Source organism: Cavia porcellus, unplaced genomic scaffold (genome assembly GCF_034190915.1).
Source record: "Cavia porcellus strain 051 isolate PalLab524CR breed Dunkin Hartley unplaced genomic scaffold, mCavPor4.1 scaffold_34, whole genome shotgun sequence".
NCBI lineage: Eukaryota > Metazoa > Chordata > Mammalia > Rodentia > Caviidae > Cavia > Cavia porcellus.
Window position 1 is genome coordinate 35,393,066 of NW_026947517.1, and position 27,194 is coordinate 35,420,259.

Here is a 27,194-nt window from a genome sequence, read left to right on the forward strand (position 1 = left end):
GTGTGAGAAAAACATCACGTGTGGTGTGAATCGGAGGGCCTGAATCAGTATAGGCAGTGAGTAGCAATGTAGGATGGAGAAAATCACCACGGGGTCGTCAGCATGGGGAGGTCAGGAATCATGCAGGGGCACTGTAGGAGAAGTTTCTGAAAAACGTCGCGGTGTGGTGCGCATTGTAAGGGTTTCTAACAGGCCATTCACTAGTAGGGGCAAGAAAAACATCACGGTGTGGTGTGAATCGGAATGGCGGAATCAGGATAGGCAGTAAGTGGCAATGTAGGATGGAGAAAAGCACCAGGGTCGGTCAGCATGGGGAGGGCAGGAAACATGCAGTGGCAATGTAGGACAGGTTTCTGAAAAACATCGCAGGGTGTAGCGCATTGTAAGGGTTTCTAACAGGCCACTGACTAGTAAGAGTGAGAAAAACATCACGGAGTGGTGTTAATCGGAGGGCTTGAATCAGGATAGCCATTGAGTGGCAATGTAGCATGGAGAAAAGCACCACGGCGTGGTCAGCATGGGGAGGTCAGGAATCATGCAGTGGCAATGTAGGAGAGGTTTCTGAAAAACATCGCGGGGTTGTCGCAAATTAAGGGTTTCTAACAGGCCATTCACTAGTAGGAGTGAGAAAAACTACACGGTGTGGTGTGAATCGGAGGGCCTGAATCAGTATAGGCAGTGAGTGGCAATGTCGGATGGAGAAAAGCCCCAGTGGTGTTCAGCATGTGGAGGTCAAGAAACATGCAGTGGCAAATAGGATATGTTTCTGAAAATCATCGCGGGGTGATGCGCATTTTAATGGTTTCTAAAAGGCCATTCACTAGTAGGAGTGAGAAAACTTCACTGGGTGGTGTGAATCGGAGGGCCTGAATCTGAATAGGAAGTGATTTTGCAATGTAGGATGGAGAAAAGCACCATGGGGTGGTCAGCATGGGGAGGTCAGGAATCATGCAGTGGCAATATAGGATAGGTTTCTGAAAAACATTGCGGGTTGGTGCGCATTGTAAGGGTTTCTAACTCGCCATTCACTAGAACGAGTGAGAAAAAGATCACGGTGTGGTGTGAATCGGAGGGCCTGAATCAGTATAGGCAGTGAGTGGCATTGTAGGATGGAGAAAAGCACCAGGGGTGGTCAGCATGGGAGGTCAGGAAACATGCAGTGGCAATGTAGGATAGCTTTCTGAAAAACAACGCGGGGTGGTGTGCCTTGTAAGGATTTCTAACAGGCCATTCACTAGTAGGAGTGAGAAAAAAAACACGGGGTTGTGTGAATCGCAGGGCCTGAATCAGGATTGGCAGTGAGGGGCAATGTAGGGAGGAGAATAGCACCACGGGTTGGTCAGCATGGGGAGGTCAGCAAACATGCAGTCGCAATGTAGGATAGGTTTCTGAAAAACATCGCGGGGTGGTTAGAATTGTAAGGGTTTCTAACAGGCCATTCACTCCTAGGAGTGCGAATAACATCACGGGATGGTGTGAATCGGATGGCCTGAATTAGAATAGGCAGTTAGTGGCAATGTAGGATGGAGAAAAGCACCACGGGTTGGTCAGCCTGGGGAGGTCGGGAAACATGCATTGGCAATGTAGGATAGGATTCTGAAAGACATCCCGGGGTGGTGAGCATTGTAAGTGTTTCTAAAAGGCCATTCACTAATAGGAGTGAGAAAAAAATTAGGGGTAGTGTGAATCGGAGGGCCTGAATTAGGATAGGCAGTAAGTGGCAATGAAGGATGGAGTAACACCACTGGGTGTTCATCATAGGGACGTCAGGAAACATGCTGTGGCAATGTAGTTTACGTTTCTGAAAAACATCGCGGGGTGGTGCTCATTGTATGGGTTTCTAACAGGCCATTCTCTATTAGGAGTGTGAAAAACATCACGGGGTGGTGTGAATCAGGGGCCTGAAAAAAGATAGGTAGTGAGTGGCAATATATGATGTAGAAAAGCAACACGGATTGGTCACTATGGGGAGGTCAGGAAACATGCATTGGAAATGTAGGATAAGTTTCTGAAAAACATCTCGGGGTGGTGCAATTTGTAAGGGTTTCTAACAGGCAATTCACTAGTAGGAGTGAGAAAAACATCACGGGGTGTTGCGGATCGGAGGGCCTGAATTAGGATAGACAGTGAGTGGCAATGTATGATGGAAAAAAGCACAACGGGGTGGTCAGCAAGGGGAGGTCAGGAAACATGCATTGGCAATGTAGATAGGTTTCTGAAAAACATCACGGGTTGGTGCGCATTGTAAGGGTATCTAACAGGCCATACACTAGTAGGAGCGAGGAAAACATCATGGGACGGTGTGAATTAGAGGGCCTGAATTAGGATAGGCACTGAGTGACAATGCAGCATGGAGAAAGCCCCACAGCGTGGTCAGCATGGTGAGGTCAGGAAACATGCAGTGGCAATGTAGATAGGTTTCTGAAAAACATCGCGTGGTGGTGCGCATTGTAAGGGTTTCTAATAGGCAAATAGGTAGTAGGAGTGAGAAAACCATCACAGGGTGGTTTGGATTGGAGGGGCTGAATCAATATAGGCAGTCAGTGGCAATGTAGGATGGAGAAAAGCACCAGGGGTGGTCCGCATGGGGAGATCAGGAAACATGCAGTGGCAATGTAGGAGAGGTTTCTGAAAAACATTCCGGGTTGGTGCGCATTTTAAGGGTTTCTAACAGGCCATTCACTTGTAGGAGTGAGAAAAACATTACGGGGTGGTGTAAATCGCAGGGCCTGAATCAGGATAGGCAGTGAGTGGCAATGTAAGATGGACAAAAGCACCACAGGGTGGTCAGCATGGGGAGTTCAGGAAACATGCATTGGCACTGAAGGATAGGTTTCTGAAAAATATCGCCGGGTGGTGTGCATTGCAAGTGTTTCTAACAGGCCATTCACTTGTTGGTGTGAGAAAAACTTCATGCTGTGGTGGGAATCGGAGGGCCTGAATCAGTATATACAGTGAGTGGCAATGTAGGATGGAGAAAAGCACCATGGGGTGGTCAGCATGGGGAATTCAGGAAACATGCAGTGGCAATGTAGGACAGTTTTCTGAAAAACATCGCGGGGTGGTGCGCATTGTAAGGGTTTCTTACAGGCCACTGACTAGTAAGAGTGAGAAAAACATCACGGGGGGAGGGTGTTAATCGGAGGGCTGGAATCAGGATAGGCATTGAGAGGCAATGTAGGATGGAGAAAAGCACCACGGCGTGGTCAGCATGCGGAGGTCAGGAATCATGCAGTGGAAATGTAGGATAGGATTCTGAAAACATCGCTGGGTGGTGCACATTGTAAGGGTTTCTAACAGGCCATTCACTAGTAGGAGTGAGAACAACATCACGGGGTGTTGTGAATCAGAGGGCCTGAATCAAAATAGGCCCTGAGTGTAAATGTAGGAAGGAGAAAATCACCATAGGGTGCTCGGCATGGGGAGTTCAGGAAACATGCAGTGGCAATGTAGGATAGGTTTCTGAAAAAAAATAGCGGGTTGGTGCGAATTTTAAGTGTTTCTTACAGGCCATTCACTAGTAGGAGTGAGAAAAACATCACGATGTAGTGTGAATCGGAGGGGCTGAATTAGAATAGGCAAGCAGTGGCAATGTAGGATGGAGAAAAGCACCACGGGGTGGTCAGCATGGGGAGGTCAGGAAACATGCAGTGGCAATGTAGGATAGTTTTTTGAAAAACATCATGCGGTGGTGCAAATTGTAAGGTTTTCTAACAGGCCATTCCCTAGTAGGGGCAAGAAAAACGTCACGGTGTGGTGTGAATCGGAGGCGCCAAATCAGGATAGACAGTAAGTGGCAATGTAGGATGGAGAAAAGCACCAGGGGTGGTCAGCATGGGGAGGGCAGGAAACATGCAGTGGCAATGTAGGATAGGTTTCTGAAAAACATCGCGGGGTGGTGCGCATTGTAAGGGTATCTAACAGGCCATACACTAGTAGGAGTGAGGAAAACATCATGGGATGGTGTGAATCGGAGGGCCTGAATTAGGATAGGCAATGAGTGACAATGCAGCATGGAGAAAGCCCCACAGCGTGGTCAGCATGGGGAGGTCAGGAAACATGCAGTGGCAATGTAGATAGGTTTCTGAAAAACATCGCGGTGTGGTGCGCATTGTAAGGGTTTGTAATAGGCAATTCAGTAGTAGGAGTGAGAAAACCATCACAGGGTGGTTTGAATAGAAGTGGCTGAATAAGTATAGGCAGTGAGTGGCAATGTAGGATGGAGAAAAGCACCAGGGGTGGTCAGCATGTAGAGAGCAGGAATCAGACAGTGGCAATGTAGGATAGGTTTCTAAAAACATCTCGGGGTGGTGCGCATTGTAAAGGTTTCCTAAAGGCCGTTCACTAGTAGAAGTGAGAAAAACATCAGGGGTTGTGTGAATTGGAGGGCCTGAATTAGGATAGGCAGTGAGTGACAATTTGGATGGAGAAAAGCACCACGTGTTGGTGCATGGGGAGATAAGAAAACATGCAGTGGCAATGTAGGATAGGTTTCTGAAAACATGGCTGGGTGGTGCACATTGTAAGGGTTTCTAACAGGCCATTCACTAGTAGGAGTGAGAACAACATCACGGGGTGCTGTGAAACAGAGGGCCTGAATCAAAATAGGCACTGAGAATCAATGTAGGAAGGAGAAAAGTACCAAAGGGTGGTCGGCATGGGGAGGTCAGGAAACATGCAGTGGCAATGTATGATAGGTTTCTGAAAAAAATAGCGGGTTCGTGCGAATTTTAAGGGTTTCTTACCGGCCATTCACTAGTAGGAGTGAGAAAAACATCACGGTGTGGTGTGAATTGGAGGGCCTGAATTAGGATAGGCAGTTAGTGGCAATGTAGGATGGAGAAAAGGTCCAGGGGTGGTCAGCATGGGGATGTCAGGAAACATGCAGTGGCAACGTAGGATAGGTTTCTATAAAACATCGTGGGGTGGTGCGCATTGTAAGGGTTTCTAACACGCCATTCACTAGTAGGAGTGAGAAAAACATCAGAGGTAGTGTGAATCGGAGGGCCTGAATTAGGATAGGCACTGAGTGGCAATCAAGGATGGAGAAAAACTCCAGGGGTATTCAGCATGGGAGGTAAAGAAACATGCAGTAGCACATAAGATACGTTTCTGAAAATCATCGCGGTGTGATGCGCATTGTAAGGGTTTCTAAAAGGCCATTCACTAGTAGGAGTGAGAAAAACAGCACGGGGTGGTGTTAATCTGAGGGCCTGAATCAGGATCGGCAGTGAGTGGCAATGTAGAATGGAGAAAAGCACCACGGGGTGGTCAGCATATGGAGAGCAGGAATCAGGCAGTGGCAATGTAGGATAGGTTTCTGAAAAACTTCGCGGGGTTGTGCGCATTGTAAGGGTTTCTAACAGGCCATTCACTAGTAGGAATGAGAACAACATCACGGGGTGCTGTGAATCAGAGGGCCCGATTCAAAATAGGCCCTGAGTGTCAATGTAGGAAGGAGAATAGCACCACAGGGTGGTCGGCATATGGAGGTCAGGATACATACAGTGGCAATGTAAGATAAGTTTCTAAAAAAAATAGCGGGTTGGTGCGAATTTTAAGGTTTCTTACAGGCCATTCACTAGTAGGAGTGAGAAAAACATCAGTTGTGGTGTGAATCGGACGGCCTGAATTAGCATAGGCAGGGAGGGGCAATGTAGGAAGGAGACAAGCACCACGGCGTGGTCAGCATGGGGAGGTCAGGAAATTTGCAGTGGCGATGTAGGAGAGTTTTTTGAAAAACATCGCAGGGTGGTGCAAATTGTATGGGTTTCTAACAGGCCATTCCCTAGTAGAGGCGAGAAAACAATCACGGTGTGGTGTGAATCTTAGGGGTGAAATCAGGATAGGCAGTACGTGGCAATGTAGGATGGAGCAAAGCACCAGGGGTGGTCAGCATCGGGAGGGCAGGAAACACGCAGTGGCAATGTAGGATAGGTTTCTGAAAAACATCGTGGGGTGATGAGCATTGTAAGTGTTTCTTAAAGGCCCTTCACCAGTAGGAGTGAGAAAAACATGATGGGGTGGTGCGCATTGTATGGGTGTGTAACATTACATTCACTAGTAGGAGGGAGAGAAACATCACGGGGTGGTGTGAATTGGAGGGTCTGAATTAGGATAGGCAGTGAATGACAATGTAGGATGGAGAAAAGCCCCACGGGTAGGTCAGTATGAGGAAGTCAGGAAACATGCGGTGGCAATGTAGGATAGGTTTCTGAAAAACATCGCGGGGTGGTGCGCATTGTAAGGGTTTCTAACAGGCCATTCACTAGTAGGAGTGAGAACAACATCACGGGGTGCTGTGAAACAGAGGGCCTGAATCAAAATAGGCACTGAGAATCAATGTAGGAAGGAGAAAAGTACCACAGGGTGGTCGGCATGGGGAGGTCAGGAAACATGCAGTGGCAATGTATGATAGGTTTCTGAAAAAAATAGCGGGTTTGTGCGAATTTTAAGGGTTTCTTACCGGCCATTCACTAGTAGGAGTGAGAAAAACATCACGGTGTGTTGTGAATTGGAGGGCCTGAATTAGGATAGGCAGTTAGTGGCAATGTAGGATGGAGAAAAGATCCAGGGGTGGTCAGCATGGGGATGTCAGGAAACATGCAGTGGCAACGTAGGATAGGTTTCTAAAAAACATCGTGGGGTGGTGCGCATTGTAAGGGTTTCTAACACGCCATTCACTAGTAGGAGTGAGAAAAACATCAGAGGTAGTGTGAATCGGAGGGCCTGAATTAGGATAGGCACTGAGTGGCAATCAAGGATGGAGAAAAACTCCAGGGGTATTCAGCATGGGAGGTAAAGAAACATGCAGTAGCACATAAGATACGTTTCTGAAAATCATCGCGGTGTGATGCGCATTGTAAGGGTTTCTAAAAGGCCATTCACTAGTAGGAGTGAGAAAAACAGCACGGGGTGGTGTTAATCTGAGGGCCTGAATCAGGATAGGCAGTGAGTGGCAATGTAGAATGGAGAAAAGCACCACGGGGTGGTCAGCATATGGAGAGCAGGAATCAGGCAGTGGCAATGTAGGATAGGTTTCTGAAAAACTTCGCGGGGTTGTGCGCATTGTAAGGGTTTCTAACAGGCCATTCACTAGTAGGAATGAGAACAACATCACGGGGTGCTGTGAATCAGAGGGCCTGATTCAAAATAGGCCCTGAGTGTCAATGTAGGAAGGAGAATAGCACCACAGGGTGGTCAGCATATGGAGGTCAGGATACATACAGTGGCAATGTAAGATAAGTTTCTGAAAAAAATAGCGGGTTGGTGCGAATTTTAAGGTTTCTTCCAGGCCATTCACTAGTAGGAGTGAGAAAAACATCAGTTGTGGTGTGAATCGGACGGCCTGAATTAGCATAGGCAGGGAGGGGCAATATAGGAAGGAGACAAGCACCACGGCGTGGTCAGCATGGGGAGGTCAGGAAATTTGCAGTGGCGATGTAGGAGAGTTTTTTGAAAAACATCGCAGGGTGGTGCAAATTGTATGGGTTTCTAACAGGCCATTCCCTAGTAGGGGCGAGAAAACAATCACGGTGTGGTGTGAATCTTAGGGGTGAAATCAGGATAGGCAGTACATGGCAATGTAGGATGGAGCAAAGCACCAGGGGTGGTCAGCATCGGGAGGGCAGGAAACACGCAGTGGCAATGTAGGATAGGTTTCTGAAAAACATCGTGGGGTGATGAGCATTGTAAGTGTTTCTTAAAGGCCCTTCACCAGTAGGAATGAGAAAAACATGATGGGGTGGTGCGCATTGTATGGGTGTGTAACATTACATTCACTAGTAGGAGGGAGAGAAACATCACGGGGTGGTGTGAATTGGAGGGTCTGAATTAGGATAGGCAGTGAATGACAATGTAGGATGGAGAAAAGCCCCACGGGTAGGTCAGTATGAGGAAGTCAGGAAACATGCAGTGGCAATGTAGGATAGGTTTCTGAAAAACATCGCGGGGTGGTGCGCATTGTAAGTCTTTCTAACCGGCCATTCACTAGTAGGAGTGAGAAAACATCACGGGGTGGTGTGAATCGGAGGGCCTGAATCTGAATAGGCAGTGAGTTTGCAATGTAGGATGGAGAAAAGCACCACAGGGTGGTCAGCATGCGGAGGTCAGGAATCATGCAGTGGCAATGTAGGATAGGTTTCTGAGAAACACTGCGGGGTGGTGCGCATTGTAAGGGTTTCTAACAGGCCATTCACTACAAGGATTGAGAAAAGATCATGGTGTGGTGTGAATCGGAGGGCCTGAATCAGTATAGGCAGTGAGTGGCAATGTAGGATGGAGAAAAGCACCAGGGGTGGTCAGCATGGGAGGTCAGGAAATATGCAGTGGCAATGTAGGATAGGTTTCTGAAAAACAACGCGGGGTGGTGCATTGTAAGGGTTTCTAACAGGCCATTTACTAGTAGGAGTGAGAAAAACTTCATGGTGCGTGTGAATCGGAGGGCTTGAATCAGTATAGGCAGTGAGTGGCAATGGAGGATGGAGAAAAGCTCCAGGGTTGGTCAGCATGTGGAGATCAGGAAACATGCAGTGGCAATGTAGGATAGGTTTCTGAAAAACATCGTGGGGTGGTGTGCATTGTAAAAGTTTCTTAAAGGCCCTTCACTAGTAGGAGTGAGAAAAACATCACGGGTTTTGTGAATTGGAGGGCCTGAATTAGGATAGGCAGTGAGTGACAATTTGGATGGAGAAAAGCACCAAGGGTTGGTGCATGGGGAGATAAGAAAACATGCAGTGGCATTGTAGTATAGGTTTCTGAAAACATCGTGGGGTGGTGCGCATTGTAAGGGTTTCTAACAGGCCATTCACTAGAAGGAGTGAGAACAATGTCACGGGGTGCTGTGAAACAGAGGGCCTGAATCAAAATAGGCACTGAGTGTCAATGGAGGAAGGAGAAAGGCACCACGGGGTGGTCGGCATGGTGACGTAAGGAAACATTCAGTGGCAATGTAGGATAGGTTTCTGAAAAACATCGTAGAGTGGTGCGTACTGTAAGGGTTCCTAACACACCATTCACTAGTAGGAGTGAGAAAAACATCAGGGGTGGTGTGAATCGGAGGGCCTGAATTAGGATAGGCACTGAGTGGCAATCAAGGATGGAGAAAATCTCCAGGGGTGGTCAGCATGGGGAGGTTAAGAAACATGCAGTGGCAAATAAGATACGTTTCTAAAAAGCATTGCGGGGTGATGCGCATTGTAAGGGTTTCTAAAAGGCCATTCACTAGTAGGAGTGAGAAAAACAGCACGGGGTGGTGTTAATCGCAGGGGCTGAATCAGGATAGGCAGTAAGTGGCAATGTATGATGGAGAAAAGCACCACGGGGTGGTCAGCATGGAGAGGGCATGAAACATACAGTGGCAATGTAGGGTAGGCTTCTGAAAAACATCGTGGAGTGTTGCGCATTGTAAGTGTTTCTTAAAGGCCCTTCACAAGTAGGAGTGAGAAAACCATCAGCGGTGGTGTGAATTGGAGGGCCTGAATTAGGATAGGCAGTGAATGACAATGTAGGATGGAGAAAAGCCCCACGGGTAGGTAAGCATGGGGAAGTCAGGAAACATGCAGTGGCAACGTAGGATAGGTTTCTAAAAAACATCGCGGGGTGGTGCGCATTGTAAGGGTATCTAACAGGCCATACACTAGTAGGAGTGAGGAAAACATCATGGGATGGTGTGAATCGGAGGGCCTGAATTAGGATAGGCACTGAGTGACAATGCAGCATGGAGAAAGCCTTACAGCGTGGTCAGCAAGGGGAGGTCAGGAAACATGCAGTGGCAATGTAGATAGGTTTCTGAAAAACATCGCGGTGTGGTGCGCATTGTAAGGGTTTCTAATAGGCAATTCAGTAGTAGGAGTGAGAAAACCATCACAGGGTGGTTTGAATCGGAGTGGCTGAATCAGTATAGGCAGTGAGTGGAAATGTAGTATGGAGAAAAGCACCAGGGGTGGTCAGCATGGGGAGGTCAGGAAACATGCAGTGGCAATGTAGGTTAGGTTTCTGAAAAACATTCCGGGGTGGTGCGCATTGTAAGGGTTTCTAACAGGCCATTCAATTGTAGGAGTGAGAAAAACATCACGGGGTGGTGTAAATCGCAGGGACTGAATCAGGATAGGCAGTGAGTGGCATTGTAAGATGGACGAAAGCACCACGGGGTGGTCAGCATGGGGAGGTCAGGAAACATGCATTGGCAATGAAGTATAGGTTTCTGAAAAATATCGCGGGGTGGTGTGCATTGTAAGGTTTCTAACAGGCCATTCACTAGTATTTGTGAGAAAAACTTCATGGTGTGATGGGAATCGGAGGGCCTGAATCAGTATATACAGTGAGTGGCAATGTAGGATGGAGAAAAGCACCACGGGTTGGTTCATGGGTAGATAAGAAAACATGCAGTGGCATTGTAGGATAGGTTTCTGGAAAAAATAGCCGGTTGGTGCGAATTTTAAGGGTTTCTTACAGGCCATTCACTAGTAGGAGTGAGAAAAACATCAGTTGTGGTGTGAATCGGATGGCCTGAATTAGGATTGCTAGGGAGTGGCAATGTAGGATGGAGAAAAGCACCACGGGGTGATCAGCATGGGGAGGTCAGGAAACATGCAGTGGCAATGTAGGATAGTTTTTTGAAAAACATCGTGGGATGGTGCAAATTGTGTGGGTTTCTAACAAGCCATTCCGTAGTAGGGGCGAGAAAAGCATCACGGTGTGGTGTGAATCGGAGGGGCTAAATCAGGATAGGCAGTAAGTGGCAATGTAGGATGGAGAAAAGCACCAGGGGTGGTCAGCATGGGGAGGGCAGGAAACATGCATTGGAAATGTACGATAGGTTTCTGAAAAACATCGCGGGTTGGTGCGCATTGTAAGGGTTTCTAACAGGCCATTCTCTAATAGGAGTGAGAAAAACATCAGGGGTGCTGTGAATCAGAGGGCCTGAATTAGGATAGGCAGTGAGTGGCAATTTAGGATGTAGAAAAGAACCACGGGTTGGTCAGCATGTGGAGGTCAGGAAACATGCAGTGGCAATGTAGGATAAGTTTCTGAAAAACATCGTGGGGTGGTGTGCATTGTAAAAGTTTCTTAAAGGCCCTTCACTAGTAGGAGTGAGAAAAACATCAGCGGTTGTGTGAATTGGAGGGCCTGAATTAGGATAGGCAGTGAGTGACAATTTGGATGGAGAAAAGCACCACGGTTTGGTGCATGGGGAGATAAGAAAACATGCAGTGGCATTGTAGGATAGGTTTCTGAAAACATCGCGGGGTGGTGCGCATTGTAAGGGTTTCTAACAGGCCATTCACTAGAAGGAGTGAGAACAACCTCACAGGGTGCTGTGAAACACAGGGCCTGAATAAAAATAGGCACTGAGTGTCAATGCAGGAAGGAGAAAAGCACCACGGGGTGGTCTGCATGGGGACGTCAGGAAACATTCAGTGGCAATGTAGGATAGGTTTCTGAAAGACATCGTGGAGTGGTGCGTAGTGTAAGGGTTTCTAATACGCCATTCACTAGTAGGAGTGAGAAAAACATCAGGGGTGGTGTGAATCGGAGGGCCTAAATTAGTATAGGCACTGAGTGGCAATCAAGGATGGAGAAAATCTCCAGGGGTGGTCAGCATGGGGAGGTTAAGAAACATGCAGTGGCAAATAAGATACGTTTCTGAAAAGCATCGCGGGGTGATGCGCATTGTAAGGGTTTCTAAAAGGCCATTCACTAGTAGGAGTGAGAAAAACAGCACGGGGTGGTGTTAATCTGAGGGCCTGAATCAGGATAGGCAGTGAGTGGCAATGTAGAATGGAGAAAAGCACCACGGGGTGGTCAGCATGTGGAGGTCAAGAAACATGCATTGGCAATGTAGGATAGGTTTCTGAAAAAAATAGCTGGTTGGTGCGAATTTTCAGGGTTTCTTACAGGCCATTCACTAGTAGGAGTGAGAAAAATATCAGTTGTGGTGTGAATCAGACGGCCTGAATTAGGATAGGTAGGGAGTGGCAAAGTAGGATGGAGAAAAGCACCACGGGGTGGTCAGCATGGGGAGGTCAGGAAACATGCAGTGGCAATGTAGGATAGTTTTTTGAAAAACATCGCGGGATGGTGCAAATTGTATGGCTTTCTAACAAGCCATTCCCTAGTAGGGGCGAGAAAAGCATCACGGTGTGGTGTGAATCGGAGGAGCGAAATCAGGATAGGCAGTAAGTGGCAATGTAGGATGGAGAAAAGCACCAGGGGTGGTCAGCATGGGGAGGGCAGGAAATATGCAGTGGCAATGTAGGATAGGTTTCTGAAAAACATCGCGGGGTGGTGCGCATTGTAAGGGTTTCTAACAGGCCATTCACTAATAGGAGTGAGAAAAACATTAAGGGTGCTGTGAATCAGAGGGCCTGAATTAGGATAGGCAGTGAGTGGCAATTTAGGATGTAGAAAAGCACCACGGGTTGGTCAGCATGGGGAGGTCAGGAAACATGCAGTGGCAATGTAGGGTAGGTTTCTGAAAAACAACGCGGGGTGGTGCGCATTGTAAGGGTTTCTAACAGGTCATTTACTAGTAGGAGTGAGAAAAACTTCACGGTGGTTGTGAATCGGAGGCCCTGAATCAGTGTAGGCTGTGAGTGGCAATGGAGGATGGAGAAAAGCTCCAGGGTTGGTCAGCATGTGGAGGTCAGGAAACATGCAGTGGCAATGTAGGATAGGTTTCTGAAAAACATCGTGGGGTGGTGTGCATTGTAAAAGTTTCTTAAAGGCCCTTCACTAGTAGGAGTGAGAAAAACATCAGGGGTTGTGTGAATAGGAGGGCCTGAATTAGGATAGGCAGTGAGTGACAATTTGGATGGAGAAAAGCACCACGGGTTGGTGCATGGGGAGATAAGAAAACATGCAGTAGCATTGTAGGATAGGTTTCTGAAAACTTCGCGGGGTGGTGCGCCTTGTAAGGGTTTCTAACAGGCCATTCACTAGAAGGAGTGAGAACAACGTCACGGGGTGCTGTGAAACAGAGGGCCTGAATCAAAATAGGCACTGAGTGTCAATGGAGGAAGGAGAAAAGCACCACGGGGTGGTCTGCATGGGGACGTCAGGAAACATTCAGTGGCAATGTAGGATAGGTTTCTGAAAAACATCGTGGAGTGTTGCGTATTGTAAGGGTTTCTAACACGCCATTCACTAGTAGGAGTGAGAAAAACATCAGGGGTGGTGTGAATCAGAGGGCCTGAATTAGGATAGGCACTGAGTGGCAATGTAGGTTGGATAAAAGCACCACGGGGTGGTCAGCATGGGGAGGTCAGGAAACATGCAGTGGCAATGTAGGATAGTTTTTTGAAAAACATCGCGGGATGGTGCAAATTGTATGGGTTTCTAACAAGCCATTCCCTAGTAGGGGCGAGAAAAGCATCACGGTGTGGTGTGAATTGGAGGGGCGAAATCAGAATATGCAGTAAGTGGCAATGTATGATGGAGAAAAGCACCACGGGGTGGTCAGCATGGGGAGGGCAGGAAACATGCAGTGGCAATGAAGGATAGGTTTCTGAAAAACATCGCAGGGCGGTGCGCATTGTAAGGGTTTCTAACAGGCCATTCACTAATAGGAGTGAGAAAAACATCAGGGGTGCTGTTAATCAGAGGGCCTGAATTAGGATACGCAGTGAGTGGCAATTTAGGAGGTAGAAAAGCACCACGGGTTGGTCAGCATGTGGAGGTCAGGAAACATGCAGTGGCAATGTAGGATAGGTTTCTGAAAAACATCGTGGGGTGGTGTGCTTTGTAAAAGTTTCTTAAAGGCCCTTCCCTAGTAGGAGTGAGAAAAACATCAGGGGTTGTGTGAATTGGAGGGCCTGAATTAGGATAGGCAGTGAGTGACAATTTGGATGGAGAAAAGCACCACGTGTTGGTGCATGGGGAGATAAGAAAACATGCAGTGGCATTGTAGGATAGGTTTCTGAAAACATCGCGGAATGGTGCGCATTGTAAGGGTTTCAATAACAGGCCATTCACTAGAAGGAGTGAGAACAACGTCACGGGGTGCTGTGAAACAGAGGGCCTGAATCAAAATAGGCACTGAGTGTCAATGGAGGAAGGAGAAAAGCACCACGGGGTGGTCTGCATGGGGACGTCAGGAAACATTCAGTGGCAATGTAGGATAGGTTTCTGAAAAACATCGTGGAGTGGTGCGTATTGTAAGGGTTTCTAACACGCCATTCACTAGTAGGAGTGAGAAAAACATCAGGGGTGGTGTGAATCGGAGGGCCTGAATTAGGATAGGCACTGAGTGGCAATCAAGGATGGAGAAAATCTCCAGGGGTGGTCAGCATGGGGAGGTTAAGAAACATGCAGTAGCACATAAGATACGTTTGTGAAAAGCATCGCGGGGTGATGCGCATTGTAAGGGTTTCTAAAATGCCATTCACTAGTAGGAGTGAGAAAAACAGCACGGGGTGCTGATAATCTGAGGGCCTGAATCAGTATAGGCAGTGAGTGGCAATGGAGAATGGAGAAAAGCACCACGGGGTGGTCAGCATGTGGAGGTCAGCAATCAGTCAGTGGCAATGTAGGATAGGTTTCTGAAAAAAATAGCGGGTTGGTGCGAATTTTAAGGGTTTCTTACATGCCATTCACTAGTAGGAGTGAGAAAAACATCAGTTGTGGTGTGAATCGGACGGCCTGAATTAGGATAGGTAGGGAGTGTCAATGTAGGATGGAGAAAAGCACCACGGGGTGGTCAGCATGGGGAGATCAGGAAACATGCAGTGGCAAGGTAGGATAGTTTTTTCAAAAACATCACGGGATGGTGCAAATTGTATGGGTTTCTAACAAGCCATTCTCTAGTAGGGGCGAGAAAAGCATCACGGTGTGGTGTGAATCGGAGGGGCGAAATCAGGATAGGCAGTAAGTGGCAATGTAGGATGGAGAAAAGCACCAGGGGTGGTCAGCATGGGGAGGGCAGGAAACATGCAGTGGCAATGTAGGATAGGTTTCTGAAAAACATCGTGGGGTGGTGCGTATTGTAAGGGTTTCTAACAGTCCATTCACTAATAGGAGTGAGAAAAATATCTGGGGTGCTGTGAATCAGAGGGCCTGAATTAGGATAGGCAGTGAATGGCAATTTAGGATTGTAGAAAAGCACCACGGGTTGGTCAGCATGGGGAGGTCAGGAAACATGCAGTGGCAATGTAGGATAGGTTTCTGAAAAACATCGCGGGATGGTATGCATTGTAAGGGTTTCTAACAGGCCATTCACTAGTAGGGGTGAGAAAAACATTATGGGGTGGTGTGAATCGGAGGGCCTAATAAGGATAGGCAGTGATTGCCAATGTAGCATGGAAAAAAGCACCACGGGTTGGTCACCATGGGGAGGTCAGGAAACATGCATTGTCAATGTAGGATAGCTTTCTGAAAAACATAGCGGGGTGGTGCGCATTGTAAGGGTTTCTAACAGGCCATTCACAAATAGGAGCGAGAAAATCATCACGGTGTGGTGTTAATCAGAGGGGCTGAATCAGGATAGGCAGTAAGTGGCAATGTATGATGGAGAAAAGCAACACGAGGTGGTCAGCATGGAGAGGCCAGGAAACATACAGTGGCAATGTAGGATAGGTTTCTGAAAAACATCGTGGAGTGTTGCGCATTGTAAGTGTTTCTTAAAGGCCCTTCACTAGTAGGAGTGAGAAAAACATCAGGGGTGGTGTGAATTGGAGGGCCTGAATTAGGATAGGCAGTGAATGACAATGTAGGATGGAGAAAAGCCCCAAGGGTAGGTGAGCATGGGGAAGTCAGGAAACATGCAGTGGAAATGTAGGATATGTTTCTGAAAAATATCGCGGGATGGTGCTCATTGTAAGGGTTTCTAACAGGCCATTCACTAGTAGGAGTGTGAAAAACATCACGGGGTGGTGTGAATTGGAGGGCCTGAATCAGTATAGGCACTGAGTGGCAATGTAGGATGGAGAAAAGCACCAGGGGTGGTCCGCATGGGGAGGTCATGAAACATGCATTGGCAATGTAGGATAGGTTTTTGAAAAACATCGTGGGGTGGTGCGCATTGTAAGGGTTTCTCACAGGCCATTCAATTGTAGGAGTGAGAAAAACATCATGGGGTGGTGTAAATCGCAGGGACTGAATCAGGATAAGCAGTGAGTGGCAATGTAAGATGGACAAAACACCACGGGGTGGTCAGCATGGGGAGGTCAGGAAACATGCATTGGCAATGAAGGATAGGTTTCTGAAAAATATCGCGGGGTGGTGTGCATTGTAAGGGTTTCTAACAGGCCATTCACTAGTACGTCTGAGAAAAACTTCATGGTGTGATGGGAATCGGAGGGCCTGAATAAGTATATACAGTGGGTGGCAATGTAGGATGGAGAAAAGCACCACGGGGTGGTCAGCATTGGGAGGTCCTTAAACATGCAGTGGCAATGTAGGACAGGTTTCTAAAAAACATCGCGGGGTGGTGCGCATTGTAAGTGTTTCTAACACGCCACTGACTAGTAAGAGTGAGTAAAACATCACGGGGTGGTGTGAATCAGAGGGCTTGAATCAGGATAGGCACTGAGTGGCAATGTAGGATGGAGAAAAGCACCACGGCGTGGTCAGCATGGGGAGGTCAGGAATCATGCAGTGGCAATGTAGGATAGGTTTCTGAAAACATCGCGGGGTGGTGCGCATTGTAAGGGTTTCAAACAGGCCATTCACTAGAAGGAGTGAGAACAAAATCACGGGGTGCTGTGAAACAGAGGGCCTGAATCAAAATAATCACTGAGTGTCAATGGAGGAAGGAGAAAAGCACCACGGGGTGGTCTGCATGGGGAGGTCAGGAAACATGCAGTGGCAATGTAGGATAGGTTTCTGAAAAAAATAGCGGGTTCGTGTGAATTTTGAGGGTTTCTTACAGGCCATTCACTAGTAGGAGTGAGAAAAACATCACGGTGTGGTGTGAATTGGAGGGCCTGAATTAGGATAGGCAGTGAGTGGCAATGTAGGATGGAGAAAAGAACCAGGGGTGGTCAGCATTGGGACGTCAGGAATCATGCAGTGGCAATGTAGGATAGGTTTCTGAAAAACATCTTGGAGTGGTGCGTATTGTAAGTGTTTCTAACACGCCATTCACCAGTAGGAGTGAGAAAAGCATCAGGGGTGGTGTGAATCGGAGGGCCTGAATTAGGACGGGCACTGAGTGGTAATCAAGGATGGAGAAAAGCTCCAGGGGTGGTCAGCATGGGGAGGTTAAGAAACATGCAGTGGAAAATAAGATACGTTTCTGAAAAGCATCGCGGGGTTATGCGCATTGTAAGGGTTTCTAAAAGGCCATTCACTAGTAGGGGTGAGAAAAACAGCATGGGGTGGTGTTAATCTGAGGGCCTGAATCAGTATAGGCAGTGAGTGGCAATGTATGATGGAGAAAAGCACCGTGGGGTGGTCAGCATGTGGAGGTCAGCAATCAGGCAGTGGCAATGTAGGATAGGTTTCTGAAAAACATTGCGGGGTGGTGCGCATTGTAAGGCTTTCTAACAGGCCATTCACTAGTAGGATTGAGAAAAACATCACGGGGTGATGTGTATCGGAGGGCCTTAATTGGGATAGGCAGGGAATGGCAATGTAGGATGGAGAACAGCACCACGGGGTGGTCAGCATGGGGAGGTCAAGAAACATGCAGTGGCAAGGCAGGATAGGTTTCTGAAAATCATCGTGGGGTGGTGAGCATTGTAAGGGTTTCTAACATGCCATTCACTAGTAGGGGCGAGAAAAACATCATGGTGTGGTGATAATCGGAGAGGCGGAATCATGATAGGCAGTAAGTGGCAATGTAGGATTGAGAAAAGCACCAAGGGTGGTCAGCATGGGGAGGGCAGGAAACATGCAGTGGCAAAGTAGGATTGGTTTCTGAAAAAAATCGCGAGGTGGTGCGCATTGTAAGGGTCTCTAACAGGCCATTCACTAGTAGGAGTGAAAAAAATATTAGTGGTGGTGTGAATTGGAGGGCCTGAATTAGGATAGGCAGTGAATGGCAATGAAGGATGGAGTAACACCACAGTGTGTTCAACATGGGGACGTCAGGAAACATTCAGTGGCAATGTAGGTTAGGTTTCTGAAAAACATTGCGGGGTGGTGCGCATTGTATGGGTTTCTAACAGGCCATTACCTAGTAGGAGTGTGAAAAACATCACAGGGTGGTGTGATCAGGGGCCAGAATTAAGATAGGCAGTGAGTGGCAATATATGATGTAGAAAAGTACCACGGGTTGATCAGCATGGGGAGGTTAGGAAACATGCAGTGGCAATGTAGGATAGGTTTCTGAAAAACATCGCGGGGTGGTGCGCGTTGTCAGGGTTTCTAACAAGCCATTCACTAGTAGGAGTGTTAAAAACAACACGGAGAGGTGTGAATCGGAGGGCCTGAATCAGTATAGGCAGTGAGTGGCAATGGAAGATCGAGAAAAGCTCCAGGGTTGGTCAGCATGTGGAGGTCAGGAAACATGCAGTGGCAATGTAGGATAGGTTTCTGAAAAACATCGTGGTGTGGTAGGCATCGTAAGGGTTTCTTAAAGGCCCTTCACTAGTAGGAGCGAGAAAAACTTCAGCGGTGGTGTGAATCGGAGGGCCTGAATTAGGATAGGCAGTGAGTGGCAATGTAGGATGGAGAAAAGAACCATAGGACGTCAGCATGGGGACATCAGTAAACATGCAGTGGCAATGTAGGATAGGTTTCTGAAAAACATTGCGGGGTGGAGCGCATTGTAAGGGTTTTTAACACGCCATTCTCTAGGATGAGTGAGAAAAACATCAGGGGTGTTGTGAATCGGAGGGCCTGAATTAGGATAGGTACTGAGTGGCAATGAAGGTTGGAGTAACACCACCGGGTGGTCAACATAGGGACGTCAGGAAACAGGCAGTGGCAATGTAGGATAGGTTTCTGAAAAACATCGCGGGGTGGTGCATATTGTAAGGGTTTCTAATAGGCCATTCACTAGAGGGAGTGATAAAAAGATAACGTGTGGTGTGAATCGGAGGATCTGAATCAGTATAGGCAGTGAGTGGCAATGTAGGATGGAGAAAAGCACCAGGGGTGGTCAGCATGGGAGGTCAGGAAACATGCAGTGGCAATGTAGGATAGGTTTCTAAAAAACATTGCGGGGTGGTGCGCATTGTAAGGGTTTCTAACAGGCCATTCACTAGTAGGAGTGCGAAAATATCACGGGGTGGTGTGAATCGGAGGGCCTGAATCAGGATTGGCAGTGAGTGGCAATGTAGGGAGGAGAATAGCACCACGGGTTGGTCAGCATGGGGAGGTCTGGAAACATGCAGTGGCAATGTAGGATAGGTTTCTGAAAAACATCGCTGGGTGGTGAGAATTGTAAGGGTTTCTAACAGGCCATTCACTAGTAGGAGTGCGAAAACATAACGGGGTGGTGCGAATCGGAGGGCCTGAATCAGTATAGATAGTGAGTGGAAATGTAGGATGGAGAAAAGCACAATGGGGTGGTCAGCATGTGGAGGTCTGGAATCATGCAGTGGTAATGTAGGATAGGTTTCTGAAAAACATCGCGGGGTGGTGCGTATTGTAAGGGTTTCTAACAGGCCATTCAGTAGTAGGAGTGAGAACAACATCACGGGGTGCTGTGAATCAGAGGGCCTGAATCAAAATAGGCAGTGAATGGCAATGTAGGATGAAGAAAAGCACCACGGGGTGGTCGGCATGGAGAGGTCAGCAAACATGCAGTGGCAATGTAGGATAGGTTTCTGAAAAAATAGCGGGTTGGTGCCCATGACAAGGGTTTCTTACAGGCCACTCTCTAGTAGGAGTGAGAAATACATCACGTTGTGGTGTGAATCAAAGGGCCTGAATTAGCATAGGCAGTTAGTGGCAATGTAGGATGGAGAAAAGCACCATGGGGCGGTCAACATGCGGAGGTCAGGAAACTTGCAGAGGCAATGTAGGATAGGTTTCTGAAAAACATCGCCTGGTGGTGCGCACTGTAAGGGTTTCTAACAGACCATTCACTATTAGGAGTGAGGAAAACATCAAGGAGTTGTGCGAATCGGAGGGCCTGAATTAGAGTAGGCAGTGAGTGGCAATGTATGGTGGAGAAAAGCACCAAATGTTGGTAAGGATGGGAGGTCAGGAAACATGCAGTGGCAATGTAGGATAGGTTTCTGTGAAACATCGCGGTGTGGTGCGCATTGTAAGGGTTTCTAATAGGCCATTCACTAGTAGGAGTCGAAAAACATCACGGTGTGGCGTGAATCGGAGGGCTTGAATCAGGATAGGCATTGAGTGGCAATGTAGGATGGAGAAAAGCACCACGGGGTGGTCAGCATAGGGATGTCAGGAATCATGCAGTGGCAATGTAGGATAGGTTTCTGAAAAACATTGCGGGGTGGTGCGCAAAGTAATGGTTTCTAACAGGCCATTCACTAGTAGGAGTGAGAAAAACTTCACAATGTAGTGTGAATTGGAGTGCCTGAATCAGGATAGGCAGTGAGTGACAATGTAGGACGCATTAAAGCGCCAGTGGTGGTCAGCATGTGGAGGTCAAGGAACATGCAGTGGCAAATAGGATAGGTTTCTGAAAAACATCGTGGGGTGTGCTGCATTGTAATGTTTTCTAAAACGCCACTCACTAGTTGGAGTGCGAAAACATCACGGGGTGGTGTGAATCGGAGGGCCTGAATCTGAATAGGCAGTGAGTTCGCAATGTAGGATGGATTAAAGCACCACGGGGTGGTCAGCATGGGGAGGTCAGGAATCATGCAGTGGCAATGTAGGATAGGTTTCTGAAAAACATTGCGGGGTGGTGCGCACTGTAAGGGTTTCTAACAGGCCATTCACTAGTAGGATTGAGAAAAACATCACGGTGTGGTGTGAATCGGAGGGCCTGAATCAGTATAGGCAGTGAGTGGCAGTGTAGCATGGATAAAAGCACCACGGGGTGGTCAGCATGGGGAGGTCAGCAAACATGCAGTGGCAATGTAGGATAGGTTTCTGAAAAACATCGCGGGGTGGTGCACATTATAAGGGTTTCTAACAGGCCATTCAGTAGTAGGAGTGAAAAAAACATCAGGGGTGGTGTGAATTGGAGGGCCTGAATTAGGATAGGCAGTGAGTGACAATGTAAGATTGAGAAAAGCACCATGGGGTGGTCTGCATGAGGAGGTCAGGAAACATGCAGTGGCAATTAGGATAGGTTTTTGAAAAACATCGCGGGGTGGTGCGCATTGTAAGGGTTTCTAACAGACAATTCACTAGTAGGAGTGAGAAAAACATCAAGGAGTTGTGCGAATCGGAGGGCCTGAATTAGAGTAGGCAGTGAGTGGCAATGTATGATGGAGAAAAGCACCAATTGGTGGTCAGTATGGGAGGTCAGGAAACATGCAGTGGCAATGTAGGATAGGTTTCTGTGAAACATCGCGGTGTATTTCGCATTGTAAGGGTTTCTAATAGGCCATTCACTAGTAGGAGTAGAAAAACATCACGGTGTGGTGTGAATCGGAGAGCCTGAATTAGGATAGGCAGTGAGTGGCAATGTAGGAAGGAGAAAAGCACCACGGAGTGGTCAGCATGGACAGGTCAGGAAACATGCAGTGGCAATATATTATAGCTTTCTGGAAAACATCGCGGGGTGGCGTGAATTGTAAGCGTTTCTAACTGGCCATTCACAAGTAGGAGTGAGAAAAACATCACGGGGTGATGTGAATCGGACGGCCTGAATCAGGATAGGCAGTGAGTGGCAATGTAGGATGTAGAAAAGCACCACGGGGTGATTAGGATGTGGAAGTCAGGAAACATGCAAGGCAAATGTAAGATAGGTTTGTGAAAAAAATCGCGTGGTGGTGCACATTGAAAGGGTTTCTAACAGGCCATTCACTAGTAGGAGTGAGAAAAACATCATGGGGTGTTGTGAATCTGAGTGGCTGAATCAGGATAGGCAGTGAGTGGCAATGTAGGATGGAGAAAAGCACCATGGTGTGGTCAGCATGGAGATGTCAGGAAACATGCAGTTGCAATGTAGGATATGTTTCTGAAAAACATCGTGGGGTGGTGCGCATTGTAAGGTTTTCTAACAGACCATTCAGGAGTAGGAGTGAGAAAAACATGACGGGGTTGTGTGAATTGGAGGGCCTGAATCAGTATAGGCAGTGAGTGGCAATGGAGGATGGAGAAAAGCTCCAGGGTTGGTCAGCATGTGGAGGTCAGGAAACATGCAGTGGCAAATAGGATAGGTTTCGAAAAACATCGCAGGGTGATGCGCGTTGTAAGGGTTTCTAAAATGCCATTCACTAGTAGGAGTCAGAAAAGCATCAAGGGGTGGTGTGAATCGCAGTGCCTGAATCAGGATAGGCAGTGAGTGACAATGTAGGATGGAGAAAAGCGCCAGTGGTGGTCAGCATGGGGAGGTAGGAATCATACAGTGGCAATGTAGGATAGGTTTCTGAAAAACATCGCGGGGTGGTGCGTATTGTAAGGGTTTCTAACAGGCCATTCACTAGAGTGTGTGGTAAAAAGATCGCGGTGTGGTGTGAATCGGAGGGCCTGAATCAGTATAGGCAGTGAGTGGCAATGAAGGATGGAGAAAAGCACCAGGGGTGGTCAGCATGGGAGGTCAGGAAACATGCAGTGGCAATGTAGGATTGGTTTCTGAAAAACATCGCGGGGTGGTGCGCATGGTAAGGGTTTCTAACAGGCCATTCACTAGAGGGAGTGATAAAAAGATCATGGTGTGGTGTGAATTGGAGGGCCTGAATGAGTATAGGCAGTGAGTGGCAATGTGGGATGGAGAAAAGCACCACCGGTTGGTCTGCCTGGGGAGGTCTGGAACATGCTTTGGCAATGTAGGATAGGTTTCTGAAAAACATCACGGGATGGTGCTCATTGTATGGCTTTCTAACAGGCCATTGACAAGTAGGAGCCAGAAAAACATCACGGTGTGGTGTGAATCGGAGGGGTGAATCAGGATAGGCAGTAAGTGGCAATGTAGGATGGAGGAAAGCACCATGGGTGGTCAGCATAGGGAGTGCAGGAAACATGCAGTGGCAATATAGGATAGGTTTCTGAAAAACATCGTGGTGTGGCAGGCATTATAAGGGTTTCTTAAAGGCCCTTCACTAGTAGGAGCGAGAAAAACATCAGCGGTGGTGTGAATCGGAGGGCCTAAATTAGGATAGGCAGTGAGTGGCAATGTAGGATGGAGAAAAGAACCATAGGACGTCAGCATGGGGACATCAGTAAACATGCAGTGGCAATGTAGGATAGGTTTCTGAAAAACATTGCAGGGTGGTGCGCATTGTAAGGGTTTTTAACGCGCCATTCACTAGGATGAGTGAGAAAAACATCAGCGGTGGTGTGAATCAGAGGGCCTGAATTAGGATAGGCAGTGAGTGGCAATGTAGGATGGAGAAAAGAACCATAGGACGTCAGCATGGGGACATCAGTAAACATGCAGTGGCAATGTAGGATAGGTTTCTGAAAAACATTGCGGGGTGGTGCGCATTGTAAGGGTTTTTAACACGCCATTCACTAGGATGAGTGAGAAAAACATCAGGGGTGGTGTGAATCGGAGTGCCTGAATTAGGATAGGTACTGAGTGGCAATGAAGGTTGGAGTAACACCACCGGGTGGTCAACATAGGGACGTCAGGAAACAGCCAGTGGCAATGTAGGATAGGTTTCTGAAAAACATCGCGGGGTGGTGCGTATTGTAAGGGTTTCTAATAGGCCATTCACTAGAGGGAGTGATAAAAAGATCGCGTGTGGTGTGAATCAGAGGACCTGAATCAGTATAGGCAGTGAGTGGCAATGTAGGATGGAGAAAAGCACCAGGGGTGGTCAGCATGGGAGGTCAGGAAACATGCAGTGGCAATGTAGGATAGGCTTCTAAAAAACATTGCGGGGTGGTGCGCATTGTAAGGGTTTCTAACAGGCCATTCACTAGTAGGAGTGCGAAAACATCACGGGGTGGTGTGAATCGGAGGGCCTGAATCAGCATTGGCAGTGAGTGGCAATGTAGGGAGGAGAATAGCACCACGGGTTGGTCAGCATGGGGAGGTCTGGAAACATGCAGTGGCAATGTAGGATAGGTTTCTGAAAAACATCGCGGGGTGGTGAGAATTGTAAGGGTTTCTAACAGGCCATTCACTAGTAGGAGTGCGAAAACATAACGGGGTGGTGCGAATCGGAGGGCCTGAATCTGAATAGGCAGTGAGTTCGCAATGTAGGATGGATAAAAGCACCACGGTTGGTCAGCATGGGGAGGTCAGGAATCATGCAGTGGCAATGTAGGATAGGTTTCTGAAAAACATTTCGGGGTGGTGCCCATTGTAATGGTTTCTAAGAGGCCATTCACGAGTAGGATTGAGAAAAACATCACGGTGTGGTGTGAATCGGAGGGCCTGAATCAGTATAGATAGTGAGTGGCAATGTAGGATGGAGAAAAGCACCACGGGTTGGTCAGCATGGGGAGGTCAGGAGACATGCAGTGGCAAAGTAGGATAGGTTTCGGAAAAACATCGCGGGGTGATGCTCATTTAAAGGGTTTGTAACAGCCCATTCACTAGTACGAGTGAGAAAAACATCACAGTGTGGTATTAACCGGAGGGCCTGAATCAGGATAGGCAGTGAGTGGCAATGTAGAATGGAGAAAAGCACAATGGGGTGGTCACCATGTGGAGGTCTGGAATCATGCAGTGGTAATGTAGGATAGGTTTCTGAAAAACATCGCGGGGTGGTGCGCATTGTAAGGGTTTCTAACAGGCCATTCAGTAGTAGGAGTGAGAACAACATCACGGGGTGCTGTGAATCAGAGGGCCTGAATCAAAATAGGCAGTGAATGGCAATGTAGGATGGAGAAAAGCACCACGGGGTGGTCTGCATGGAGAGGTCAGCAAACATGCAGTGGCAATGTAGGATAGGTTTCTGACAAACATCGCCCAGTGGTGCGCACTGTAAGGGTTTCTAACAGACCATTCACTATTAGGAGTAAGGAAAACATCAAGGATTTGTGCGAATCGGAGGGCCTGAATTAGAGTAGGCAGTGAGTGGCAATGTATGATGGAGAAAAGCACCAATTGTTGGTAAGGATGGGAGGTCAGGAAACATGCAGTGGCAATGTAGGATAGGTTTCTGTGAAACATCGCGGTGTGGTGTGCATTGTAAGGGTTTCTAATAGGCCATTCACTAGTAGGAGTAGAAAAACATCACGGTGTGGCGTGAATCGGAGGGCTTGAATCAGGATAGGCATTGAGTGGCAATGTAGGATGGAGAAAAGCACCACGGGGTGGTCAGCATAGGGATGTCAGGAATCATGCAGTGGCAATGTAGGATAGGTTTCTGAAAAACATTGTGGGGTGGTGCGCAAAGTAATGGTTTCTAACAGGCCATTCACTAGTAGGAGTGAGAAAAACTTCACAATGTAGTGTGAATTGGAGTGCCTGAATGAGGATAGGCAGTGAGTGACAATGTAGGATGCATTAAAGCGCCAGTGGTGGTCAGCATGTGGAGGTTAAGTAACATGCAGTGGCAAATAGGATAGGTTTCTGAAAAACATCGTGGGGTGTGGTGCATTGTAATGGTTTCTAAAACGCCACTCACTAGTTGGATTGCGAAAACATCACGGGGTGGTGTGAATCGGAGGGCCTGAATCTGAATAGGCAGTGAGTTTGCAATGTAGGATGGATTAAAGCACCACGGGGTGGTCAGCATGGGGAGGTCAGGAATCATGCAGTGGCAATGTAGGATAGGTTTCTGAAAAACATTGCGGGGTGGTGCACACTGTAAGGGTTTCTAACAGGCCATTCACTAGTAGGATTGAGAAAAACATCACGGTGTGGTGTGAATCGGAGGGCCTGAATCAGTATAGGCAGTGAGTGGCAGTGTAGCATGGATAAAAGCACCACGGGGTGGTCAGCATGGGGAGGTCAGCAAACATGCGGTGGCAATGTAGGATAGGTTTCTGAAAAACATCGCGGGGTGGTGCACATTATAAGGGTTTCTAACAGGCCATTCAGTAGTAGGAGTGAAAAAAACATCAGGGGTGGTGTGAATCGGAGGGCCTGAATTAGGATAGGCAGTGAGTGACAATGTAAGATTGAGAAAAGCACCATGGGGTGGTCTGCATGAGGAGGTCAGGAAACATGCGTTGGCAATTAGGATAGGTTTTTGAAAAACATCGCGGGGTGGTGCGCATTGTAAGGGTTTCTAACAGACAATTCACTAGTAGGAGTGAGAAAAACATCAAGGAGTTGTGCGAATCGGAGGGCCTGAATTAGAGTAGGCAGTGAGTGGCAATGTATGATGGAGAAAAGCACCAATTGGTGGTCAGTATGGGAGGTCAGGAAACATGCAGTGGCAATGTAGGATAGGTTTCTGTGAAACATCGCGGTGTATTGCGCATTGTAAGGGTTTCTAATAGGCCATTCACTAGTAGGAGTAGAAAAACATCACGGTGTGGTGTGAATCGGAGAGCCTGAATTAGGATAGGCAGTGAGTGGCAATGTAGGAAGGAGAAAAGCACCACGGAGTGGTCAGCATGGACAGGTCAGGAAACATGCAGTGGCAATATATTATAGCTTTCTGGAAAACATCGCGGGGTGGTGTGAATTGTAAGCGTTTCTAACTGGCCATTCACAAGTAGGAGTGAGAAAAACATCACGGGGTGCTGTGAATCGGACGGCCTGAATCAGGATAGGCAGTGAGTGGCAATGTAGGATGTAGAAAAGCACCACGGGGTGATTAGGATGTGGAAGTCAGGAAACATGCAAGGCAAATGTAAGATAGGTTTGTGAAAAAAATCGCGTGGTGGTGCACATTGAAAGGGTTTCTAACAGGCCATTCACTAGTAGGAGTGAGAAAAACATCATGGGGTGTTGTGAATCTGAGTGGCTGAATCAGGATAGGCAGTGAGTGGCAATGTAGGATGGAGAAAAGCACCATGGTGTGGTCAGCATGGAGATGTCAGGAAACATGTAGTTGCAATGTAGGATATGTTTCTGAAAAACATCGTGGGGTGGTGCGCATTGTAAGGTTTTCTAACAGACCATTCAGGAGTAGGAGTGAGAAAAACATGACGGGGTTGTGTGAATTGGAGGGCCTGAATCAGTATAGGCAGTGAGTGGCAATGGAGGATGGAGAAAAGCTCCAGGGTTGGTCAGCATGTGGAGGTCAGGAAACATGCAGTGGCAAATAGGATAGGTTTCGAAAAACATCGCAGGTTGATGCGCGTTGTAAGGG